Genomic DNA, 12,958 nt, shown 5'->3' on the forward strand with positions numbered 1-12,958 from the left:
TAGCAGTGTAATATCCAAGTGCTGGAAATAGCCTGAGTGATCTTCAGTAAATGAGTGGATCAAAGAACTGTGGTACATTTGCACAATGGAATATTATGCAGCGGAAAGAAAGAAGGGACTCCTACCATCAAGACAACAAGGATGGAACTGGAGAGTGTTATGCTAAGTGAAATAAGCAAGTCAATGCAATACAAATACCACATGATCTCACCTATAAGTGGAAGTTAATTGACAAAACAAACAAGTGAACAAAATGAATCAGAAACATGGAAATAAAGAACCAGCTGACAGTGGCCTGAGGACAGGCAGGAGGGGAATAATGGGGGAAAGAAGGGAAATGGTCCAGTCAAGGAACATGTATAAAGGAATCATGGACAAAGACAACAGGGGTTGGGGGCAGGAGGATGGATGTGGGAAGTTGGGACTGGGTAGGGCAGGGGAGAGTAATGGGAGAAAAATGGGGACAACTATAATTGAACAACAATAAAAAAATGAGCCCAGAAGAGGGGGAAAAAAAAAAGAACTGTAGTTGGGAGCAGTTTCCACCATGGTTTGCAGTACTATACTAAATTCCCAGCAAGCCATGGGGCTGTTTGGGGTACTAATGTACGATGAAGAATGTTAATACTCCAAGTTGCTGCAAAGGACATGCCCTTAATCAGTCTTTGGTTTGATCATTATTTTTTTAATTTTTAATTTTATTTTTTTATTGTTCAAATACATTTGTCTCCATTTTCCCTCCACCACTTTCCCCTGCCTCCCTTCCCCACCTCCATCCCTCAATTGGTTTTGCACCACAAGCCACTGATCAGGTGTTGGGAACAATCAAGGAATTATTTGCAAATTAAAATTTTGTCCCTCCTTGTAGGCTCCAATGAGCCCAAACCATGTGGAGGGGAATCTGACATACTCAAGGTACCTCTAGATGCCTGGCCCCTGGTCCAAAGTCATGTGGAACTGTTAATTTTTCATTGTATGGTCTCATTTGCAAAGTCCTTTGAGTAGTTGAGCTCTCCAGCTGAATCCTTATCACTGTCAGTGGTCCACTGGTTAAGAGGTAATATGCACTGAAATGTGGCTGTCTGCCATAGCTTTGAGTTTCATCAGAGCTTCTGGTAACCTATGTGTTCATCATTGTGGGGTTCTTCACCGAAACCCACTCTTTAAAATGATGAACACATAGGTTACCGGAACTGAACTGTTGTTCAGTACAACAAGCAATCAATCCTCTCAATCAATCCAGTGGCTGTAAAACTGTAGGGCAAATAAAAGTGCCATATTATATTATTCTCACTGGACCATTCCTACACCTGGTGACCAGTGAAATGAGTCTCTTGGTCGCTGTTGATGTCCATGGGCCATTTGTACATGGCACACAGTTACCTAAGTCCCTGTCTGGTAGCTTTCTGGGTTGCTTCCTTGCTAGAGTATGCTTGTAACAGACCAGTGGCAGTGTCTATGCCCATCAAAGCATATTTACAATTCTGAGATAGCAGCAAGGGCAAAATGTAATCCACCTGCCACCTCATGACTCACCCTTCTGTCTTGCTATCTGTGCAAGATGTCATGATAGCTCTCCTGTGTTCAAGTGAACAAGTGGTTCACTCCTGGTTTGCCTCAATATGGACATGCCCATCTGTTTGGCAACTTCTCAAAGGGCATGAACACCTTTGTTTACAGTATTTCTATGTACCCAGTGCACCACTTCTTGAGAGTCACTTCTTTTGTCTATATTTCAGACTTAGGCCAATGGATCTGCATCCTTATTTCCTGGAGGGGATGTAACCCTATGGGTTGATACATGGCACAGTGTAACCTCCAAGGCTTTGTCCTTTCTCAGATCTTATTCCATATTTCAGCTCCCCAAAGGGGGCAATGATGAAGATCCTAGTTGTATTTTTCACATTGCCCCGTCTATAGAGTGAGACCTCTGTAGACAGCACAGCTGTCTGTCACAATAGGGTTCAGTTCATGCATCAGTACCATCCAAGCTGCTTGCAGCTCTGACCATTGACTGCTTTGCTGGCTTCCTCCATCCAGCCATATTATGTCTGTACTCGGCTGCATGGCCACAGTGGCCCAATGAAGTAGATTGCCCCTAGCAAACCCATTAGTATACTATGCAGTCATGGGGATTGGTAACTAACCTTCCTTAATATGCGACTCTAACAGTAGGTGTGTCCACAAACCATATCAGTGTCCACAGGCATTTCACTAATATATGTGACTGGGCCCAAGATGGCATACAGCTCAGCACTGAGTGGACTGGTTGATAGAACACATTGTTACTGCAGGTAGGCATACCACTTGTGCAGGGGAGTGGACTGGCAGCCCCTGATTAGGTTTTGGCAAACTCATGGATCCATCACCAATGGGGTGTTGTGTTCTTAGTGTCACTGGTAAGGATTTTACGATGCTCATACATGCTGTAGACTAAGGTACACTGCCAGAAGTTGTTTCACGGCAAGACTACACCTCTGTTCATCTCCCTTCCAAACTGGAACCAGAAATCTAGGGGTATTTTCCTCCCACTTTGCTTTTCCTGTAAGCACCACCAAAAGTCCTCCCTTAGCTAATTCACAAGGGTTGGGCATCCAATACCCCCAATTCTTGCATTTGTTTCACTATCAACTTTGCATTGGTAACGACATCAGTGTGCTCTTGTCTCCAATCCCAAACTGCTCTTTTCTTTATTAATCCATACAAAGGACATAGCAGCTGAGCTAGAAGGGGAATAAAAGGTCTCCACTGATTCTTGCAGAAGATAGTTATGAATTTTATCCAACACAGCAGATGGAATGGCTTTTGTATTACCAGACCACACAACTCCCAAGCATTTGACATAGTACCCAGGCCCTTGCATCTTGTTGCAGTTTATGACCTATTCCCATCCTTCCAGGTGCTTTAGTAGACCCTCTGCCACCTTATGTAAAATAGCAAAGTCACTACCAGGTAGCACAATGTCACCAAAACAATGATGTGATGCTACCCTTCTCCACCTTGCCACACAGATATATCTTTCACTACTAAACCATGACAAATTGTGGGGCTATGCATGTGACAACACCTGGGATGTCCAGTGTTCTCCATTCCAACCAAAGGCAAAATGATCTTGACTTTGAAGGTCTATATGAATACAAAAGCAAGATCTAATACAAAATGACAAGTTCTCAGAGGCTCACCAACTTCATTTAGTACTTGGACACTATTAGGAACTGCAGCATGGATTGGGGAACTACTTTACTACGTTTCTAGTAGTCCACTGTCATTCTTCATGAGCCATCTGGTTTGTGGACTGGCAAGACGGGACTGTTAAATGGACTATAGGTGGGACAAATTATATCCACTCTGTATAGCTCTTTAACCATATTGCTGATCTCTGCATGCCCCTCTCAGTAAGCAATACTACCCCACTGATATTATCCACCTTGGTGCAGGGAGCTTCACAGGTGTTCATTTTTTTTCCTCTGAGTGTGGGCATCATGGCTTGTATCCACAAATGAAACTCCCTTACCATAATGGATATTTGGCTTAATTGAGCTACGGTATCAATGCCCAATATATATTTAGGCAGGGGCAAAATGAACACCTGATAAGATCTCAGGGACAACCAACCAATCTGCATGCAGAGCGAAACTTTCTTCATCTTTATGGAACTACCACCATGACCATCTGTAGCAGTAACATAGACCACAAACTTATGGATATTACCAAAGATCATTGTCTGTTTTTCTCCAGTATCTACCAGAGCAGATGATGGATGGTTAGCTCTATATGGGGTCTTTGGTGCCCTTGTACCATCCTTGCTGAGAAATGTCCTATGCCAGCTGCTCAGATTCTACCCATAAAAGAGTAGATGGCATAACCTGATTCCATTCAATGATGGGTCAACGGTTAGGTGGCAGCTTCTGAAATTTCTGTTTAGGTTAGTTTCTGCTAGAGTTGCACCAACAGTGTTTGATTGTTTATCAATCTTTTCTTTTTCTTTTTTATTTTTTAAAGAGAGAGAGAAACAATGATTTGTTGTTCCACTTATTTATACATTCATTGATTGTTTCTTGCATGTGCCCTGACCCGGGATAGAACCCATAACCTTGGCATATCAGAACAATGCTCTAACCAAATGAGTTACCTGGCCAAGGCTCAATCTTTTCTAATGGTGTCTCCACTTCATGAGCTCAAACTACAATTGATGCCAACAGTCTCTAACAGAACACTTTTTTCCCCTTCTTTCTTCCTTTCTTCTCAGTAGCCCAGATATTTGCCTTTCTCTAAGCCTCTTATGTTTCTCCTCAATCAGCTATAGCCTGGGATACTTAATTCACTGACTGCCTAAGAATAAGGTGCAGGATGGAGAGTAAGGATCCATACTATTAGTAAGGAAAAGACTGCAGAATAATGTTCTTCATGCCAGAGGTAAAGATCTCATTATCTGGTCCCTCAAAATTCTGAGCATAAATGACATTTCTCATTCCTAACTCTTTAATTAATTCCTGAAGTACTTTTATGGTCTGCCAGCAGGGTGGAGAAGAGGGCAGATTGCCAACATTTTCCCATATACCTCTACAAGCCCCTTCTCCCTAGAATAGTAAATTACCTGATCCTCATTCATTGCCTTGTATAACTGCAGTCACATAGTTGGCTGAGTAGTTACTGAGGCAAGCTTGGACATTCCTCTTCTCAATAAAAATAACCCCGTTGATGGCCTGAATCCTATAGGTGAAGCAACCAGCCTGACACTGACTTTTCCCCTTGTGTTGGTATATATTCCCCACTTCTCCTAATTCCATGGACATACGATAAGTATGTTATCTCATGGACATGAACTGGCTTCTCTCTGGTGCTGGGAAGTTTGCAAGATTCATACTCTGCCACCATGGTTGTTCTGTTTATATTTTAGTTGTCATGACCAGGCAGGGATGTAGAGAGTCCTGAGGTTGTCAATCATTTCCTCTTCATCAGACAAGGAGGAAGGGAGAGATGAATCCTCTGACGGATTCCAGGTCTTTGGATCTCAGTTGGCCTTAACTATAATTGCCCAAACTCAGCAGCTTGACACCCATTTTCCTTTGAGGGTAAGGTTTCTACTTTCTCATCACTTTCTGGCAAGTGTTACACATACCCTTCAGTCATAGCTGCCTGTTCCCAGCAGGCTTCCCTTTCTAATTGGAGATCATCTTTTGACCAGTGATTCCTAGAGGCCAGCACTAATACCTTTTCCCAAGAAAACCTCCAAGCACACAGTTAGGACCAGGCTACAGTGGCCACCACATACATCTTTCCTTTGTCTATCTTAATCCTCTCCAGTAACTCTGCTACTCTCGCAGACATTTTCAGGGCATCCCCATACATATGTACTGGTCCCCAAGTATCCAACACTAGTGCCAGCTGGCCCAAAGTATGGGCACTTGGCCATCCTGAGATTTTCCCCTGTGGAGCCTGTTTTTCTGCCATTGTTTTTCCTGGCTTTATAGGTTCTTGGGAATCCTGCTCACAGTGCCAATTGTTGGGGGAAATCCCCAAAAGTCTAAACTCGGGATTGTTTCCAAAGAACTGATATATAGCCTTACTCAAGTTTGTAAGAGCCTTAATGATAGGAGATTTAACACACACACACACACACACACACACACACACACACACACAAATAAAACCAGCTGCTTTGCAAAGTGGTACCAGTGGTGGTGGACCAGCAGGAATCCATACCCCTTCCAGGACAGGGTCCTTTTTCAAATGGGGTTTATAGCAAGGGTTAATAGCAAAACTAGGTGGTGGGCAGTTGTACAGATCTTCAGAGAGGACAATGCATCACTAAGATAAAAAAAAGTTCAAAGTTAACATCAGGCAGTCATTACACTCTATATATTTATTAACTTCTTTCCTGGGGGCATGACATGTATTTGGATAGCATTTTGACTTTCTTGTCAGTAAACTAAATGTGAGTTTGCAGAGAGTTCAACAGTTAGAGAGAGTTCAATATTTCCCAGACACCTTTGCTGCTAGAGCTGTATTGCATCTCTAAAGTGAGGTTTCTAAATACATGTATAACATTTTTGATGCATTATATGCCCATATTATTATTTAATCCTTGTAAAATTCCATGAAGTATTATTCAGCTATTTCACTCACTCTAGAGATAAAGAGTCAAAAAGTTTAAGTGGATTTCTACAAAGTCGTATTCCACTGTCTTGTGGAACTGAGATGAGATAGAAGACTGAATTCTTTAGAAAGTGGTTACTAGGTCATGAGAGTAGTGATAGTGGGGCTTCACTGACTTATTCTATCTACTTTTATGAACAGACATGGTTAGGAATTTATTTGTGTAAAATCCTGCAAATTAAATAGAATTTTATCATGTTGTTTTATTTCATAAGAAATGACAAAAGGAATACAAAATATATAAAAATTGCATCTCAGAAACATGGCAACATGAACTGGGCAATCTTTACACATGGATCTATCACTAACAACTACAGTTTTTTCACAGGTTCTTGACTTTTTCTCCAACCATTAAATCTGAAAGATTCACATCATTTGCTAGTAATTTTGTCTTAAACTATTATAATTTGTCACATTTTTATAATCCTTTGCACATTTACCGCTTTCTTTCCCATCCTGCAAAATAGAGATGCCTGTGACATCAACTACATTGGCATTCTGTTCCTTTGTGCATTCCCTTATGGAATTTCTGAAAGACAGGTGGTGAATGTTTTTGGAAATGATCAAACACTGAGATGTTCAGTCAGAATGTTAGTCCTAAACTAGAAAGGATCATTGTTGTCAAAATATAGAATGTTGACTATGTTACATACAAAAAAAGCTTTCACATTACTAAGTACAAATACTTCAATTTTGTCACAAGAAAACTGCTCTCCTTTAGCGAAAAGCTATCTTGGCCATGTCTACACAACATATTAATGTTAGGGCAAGGACAGGAACTTGTGTCCTATCTGTTTATTCACTGAGTTTCTTTTTACCTTTAACATCCCCTAAGGAACATACAGGAAGTTTCTGAGATTTCACCAAAAACTGTTAAGAACAACAAAGAGGTTAACTAACTGAAAACACAGGATTGATCTTGAGCTATTTTTAAATCAAATAAATTGAGCTGGATGACTTTTCCTGCATTCATGGCAGACATCAGCAGATGGTCAAAACCATTTCTTGGGTCACAGTGTGATCTCAATATTTTTCTCCACGCAACAGTCCACGCAGTCATCACTGGTTTATCTTGCCCAACCAGTTGGATTTCTGTATTGTAGAGCAGACCCACAAAATGGATTTTCCTGTAAGCTTCAGCCAACAAAGGTTTGGGTATTGACTCTATTACCTACTGTCTCTGTGATCTCCAGCAAGTTACCATCTACACACTTCAGTTTTCTCAGAATACAAAATGAAGCCTCGATGATTTCCACCTCCAATACCACATCATCTTAAACTTTGTCATGTAACAGACAATCTTAAGAGCTAACTATATAAAGGCCTAGGCTTATTGAAGTACAACTTTCCCATCTGACTCAGATATGAACCTGTTTAAGGACCATTACCCTACTGAATAAAATGATGCTGCTATAGAATTTAACACTATCTGATGCAAAAGTAAAATTCAATATATTATCATTATCCTCTCCTATATTAGATGATTTAATGGTCCATTCTAATTTTTATTGATTATAAATAATTCTATGATTCTGTAAGACAGGTGGTTTAGCAACATATAGAAGAGTTAACTGAAAGAAATTCTCATTTTACTCAAAATTAATAAGAATACAGAAATTGTTGAACAGAGGTAGAGTAGTTATGCACTGTAATAGGTTTAAACTACCCATGAAGAATACCTATTTAATAATGATCCAAAATGGTGGAATTTTACTCTGAGAAGAATAGAATTCTATATTCCCATGTCAGTAACTTGGCTCAGTAATGAAAGTAAATAATTTTGGCTACTTTAAGTGTCTGGTGAAATGTGCCTGAAGTCATATCTTCAAGATAGATATTAATTTATTCTAACTGATAGTTTTCAAGGATCTGTTCTCTGTAAGGTCTTCTATCACTGCAGTTTAGTGAAATACAGATAATCATTTAATGACCCAAATTTATGTTTTGTGAAAATTTCCATGGAAAGTAAAATTCATAAGACTTTATTTAAAATGAATCAGACACAATCTTCTCTTCTGATTCCACACATCCCTAATTACTTACACCTTTAGATATTTGATGTCATATTTGATATCTCTCCTTGAAACAGGCTGCATTGCATTGGGAGTTCATGTAGTTTTAGTAGGAGAGACCAGGAAGGCATATATACTAATTAAGCTTAAGATGAAATATTGCTATAATATCACCTGTAAGGAACAAAATGGGACATATGGCTTTACAAACAAAACTTATAGCTTATGCAGTTAGGAATTTTGCAGTAGCATATACCCATATGGAGAATAGAAATAAAAAAACATAACTGAACATTTATGTGTTAGAGATTATTTTAGGCATCTTACTTATTTACATTTCCTCTTAATCTAAAACTCTCACATAAAAGCAGGTAGTGCTGCTCTTAGGAGTTTCACATAGAATGATTTTGAGAAACATAATGATTGTATAAGAAGGCACTTTGTAAACTATTTACTATCTTTTCCAGTTCATTGCCATGATCTGTAATGAAATGTATTCCTTGGCTCTAATAAGACTGCTTCAGCTTGACCCTTAGCTCTGACCTTCCTGTTAGTTTGATATTTGCTGCCTTTCCCATTGCATGTGGCCAATTTTTGATAACATCCAGTTGACCTCTCACAATTCTGTTTCACTCTGGCTGGCAAGAACAATCTAACCTGGCTCCTCCAGTGAATGGGGGATCACATGATTCACATATTTGAAAACTCTACTAAAAACACTGTTTTGAATGACAGGCTCTATGATTATCCAGATATTCAGTATCTTATAGATGAAATATTTTTTTTAGATCCTCAAAAACATTTTAGGAATCACAGAATATATTGGAATATTATATTTTCTATTATATAATTTTTTTTAAAGTTACATTTAGGTTCCCTATATGACACAAACTAAGCATTCTCAATGACTATGCTGTATGGTAATTATTTACACTCCCTCTTAAATCCAAACATAATACCGACATAAAATTAAATGTTGATTCTGTTAATGCCATTACTCTATTTTCTCAAACAATATCATTAATATATTGTAAAGTTTTCATTTAATAAAGTCATACTGACACAAGTAATGGAATTCAGGGCATTAAGAATCTGGGTCCACTTTTAGTAAACTGGATAAGAAATACCTTCATTATGTGCATTGTTACCCATTATAAAGTACAGATCTTTGTTTGTTTTTCCATTTGGTTTTATCCTTTGGGCTTGTTAAACCACATCTGTTTTTCTCCATCACTATGTACTTGCCCCTAGTTGTGCCTCTCCTACCTTCTATCTGTTGTTGCTTTCAACCTTGGGCTTTTATGTTGGAATTTGGTTGCCCAACCTCAGTGAAAACAATGTCAACACTCTCTCACTAGAAATGAGTAATGTTCCCATTTGACAAATTTGAAGAAGTAAAATATCAGGATCTAATTGTCCCTAATACTGACCTATACTTCTCTCTGTCATAACTTCTGATTTGAAAATATGGATGCTGCCTGATATTTCAACTATGCAAATTTCATAAATTTTTAGATTGATAAAATTTTTTAGAAGAACAATTAACTTTCATTGACTACCACAAAGTTAAAATATTAGTTTTTCTTTTTTTAATTCATTATTATTTTTTAAATTTCACATACATTTGTCTCCATTTACCTGCCACTACTTTCCCCTTCCCCACCCAGGCTTTGTCCATGTGTCTTTCACACCTGTTCCTTGATCTGACCCTTTCCCTTCCCCTCCCTGCTACTCTTCTCCCTCCCTCCCTAGCTCCCTCCTGTCCCTGTCAGTTTCTTCTATCTTTCAATGTTGCTGGTCATATCTTCCTTGCCTGCTTGCTTTGTTGATTAGGTTCTGTTTCCAGGTGAGATCATATGGTATTTGTCTTTCACTGCTTGGCTTATTTCACTTAGTATAATGCTCTCCAGATTGATAAAAATGTCTTAAGTAAGATTCTATTCAAAAGCATATTTATGGTTCATACCAGCTTTCTTATTCTCCAAAATGTGATGTCAGGAGAAATAAAAAAAGAAAAAAAATACAATAATTTAACTTCTAAATCTTATAACCAAAAAATAAAATTGTATCAGGCAAAAGATGCATCAGGAATTACAAAACATTAAAGAAAAACAACTAAATATCTAGAAAAATGAGCAATGAATAGAAACAATCAAATTAGAAAAAAACAAAAAAATCATAATACTACATTGAATAAAATTTTCAAAATTACTAGCAATTAGAGAAATCATATTAAGCAATTTTTTTTATGTATCAGAATGCGGACTTTTAAAGGGCTGATAGTATCAAGACTTGGAGAATTTGTTGAGAAATTAAAACTCCTGTACAGTGCTATGGGAAAATAAAATTGCACAGAGAAATTGAGTGGCTATTTGGAATTCCTATCAAAATACAAACTACAAATACTGTATGGTATAGTAAGTTTTCCAGGCATCTTCCTTAGAAAAGTATTCCCACATATATAAACAAAATGTGAGAAAGAATTTTATTGAAGAAAAATAAAACAAAAATAAATTATTAAAAAGTGACTGATAAACTGACATATTTTTACTTTGGAATACTGTATTTTATATGGTTGAAGTAGAAATATATTATTGAGCAATGAAAGCATGTGAAAATTATATATACTGGATAATATAGTTTATGTAATTAATTACAATATATTTTATATATGTGTGTGGACAGTATAAATGTCTGCAGTACAAAGTGTTGAGAAGATCAATAATAAGTTAGTAATACTGAATCTTAGGGAAGTAGAGGGGAGAATGAGGCAAAAGTTTGACGGCTACAGGAAAAGGAAGTTTTGCTTGTTTGTAATGTTATAATTTTTAGTAAAAGGAAACCATTCATATGCTTCCTATATAATTAACATTTAATACTAATTTTTGTTATAAAAGAAATAGAGAATTTCTCTAAAAGATAGCAATTATTACAATTTGCAATACATGTTGAGGTTGTGTGGTTTTTGTTCCTGCTGTTATTTTTTAAAATTCTTAAAATCATTTTATTGTTATTCTATGACAGTTGTAATGCTAAAGCTCAACTGATTTTCAAGCACTCCTAAAGTGTAATACCAACATGGGAGGCTGTATGGCTTGTGCCTAAGATGTGAGTTTTGTTGTCATGTTGTCTGATTTCTGGGATCACTACTTGCAGTTGTTCAATTTTGTCAAATCGCTTAACCATCCTGTATTACAGCCCCCCACCTATGTTCAATAAGGGTGTTCAATGTGATCAATAACAGAGAGCAGAAAAGCAAGTCAAACAAAAAAAAATCACTTACAATAGTAGTAACAATAAATGAGATTTTCAAGAGCCTTTAGACCAAGGAGAAGCAGGTAGTGAGTGAGTCCTCTCCAAGAGCCATAGTAATTCTCTGCTGTGAAGAAAGCCTCCTGTTCTCATGGATTTCTTTGTAAACACACACACACACACACACACACACACACACTTTTTGTTATAATGAATCATAAAAAATATTTAAATAATTGTATTAAAATGTGATTTGTATACTTAAAAAACCATTAAAGTATAGTGTTTTTGACATTTTATTTTAAATTCATTCTCATATTTACATGAAATATAAGCTAAAATATTATTCACTATTTTCCACAAACTTGAAAATGCTCAGCACTTATCAGAAAATTTGAATAAACCATCATTTTATCATACATAAGTTGACTGACATAAAACACTAAGACATTGAATTGAGTTAATTTAAAATTATCTCTAATGATTTACAGTTCCAATTTCTTCATCTATTTTGGATTAAGTTTAGATTTGTCATATTCTGACATTTTTATGTTACCAAATGTCACCATACTAAGGAAAAAGAAGCTATTATATCAAGGGTCCTTGAAATGCTTTCAACTGCAAATTCTATGTGTTTGAGATGCATGGCATACAGGGAAGCAACATTTTTTCATAGAGTTCAGAAGAATATGTTGTTTGAGAAGCTATGCGTTTATGGGATGAAAGGCTTATCTTAATCTGATAACTTCTGCTTCTTTTATCCTCACTGAATCTTTTTTTAATGTGTAATTGTATTTATTGTTTATTATTTATTTCTTTTTTTTTTTTAGTTTATTGGAGTGACATTGGTTGACAAAACAATACAGGTTTCAAGTGTACAACTCAACAAAATATCTTTGGCATAACGCATCATGTGGCCATTGCCCAAAGTCTCTTTCCATCTCCATTTATTCTTCATTTTCCCTCTCCCATCTTCCTCCATCCCCCTTTCCATCTTGTTATTGTGTCTATGTGTGTTGATAGATAGATAGGTAGGTAGGTAGATAGATGATGATGATGGATAAATAGATAGATGATAGATAGACAGATGATAGATGATATATATATATATATATATATATTTTTTTTTTTTTTGCTTCATCCCTTCACCTCACTGAATCTTAAGAAAGATGTGCATGCACATGCGCGCATGCATACACACACACACACCTTTTCTGTTTTGGGTGACTTCTACAGCAATTACAGCTAACAAGAGTGGATGCTGGTGTAAATAAAAATAATATTTTTGTCTTCAAAATATTTAATGACAGTCTAATCCACATGAAATTCAAATTTTTTTGCTAGGTTCAAGATTTTGAATATCTACTTGATTTTATCCATACAATCTTACTTTATGTGACTTATTTACTAATAATCTCTTATTCTGTCTTGATAACTCTACTGTCCTGAGAAACAGACTGTAATCTTTTCCTTCACCTCTTTGCTCAGCTGAGACAATCTTTTCTCTCTTTCTCCACTGAAATGTTCAATCATTA

Source organism: Pteronotus mesoamericanus, unplaced genomic scaffold (genome assembly GCF_021234165.1).
Source record: "Pteronotus mesoamericanus isolate MK-2021 breed Mesoamerican mustached bat unplaced genomic scaffold, CSHL_Meso_final contig_27, whole genome shotgun sequence".
Classification (NCBI taxonomy): domain Eukaryota; kingdom Metazoa; phylum Chordata; class Mammalia; order Chiroptera; family Mormoopidae; genus Pteronotus; species Pteronotus mesoamericanus.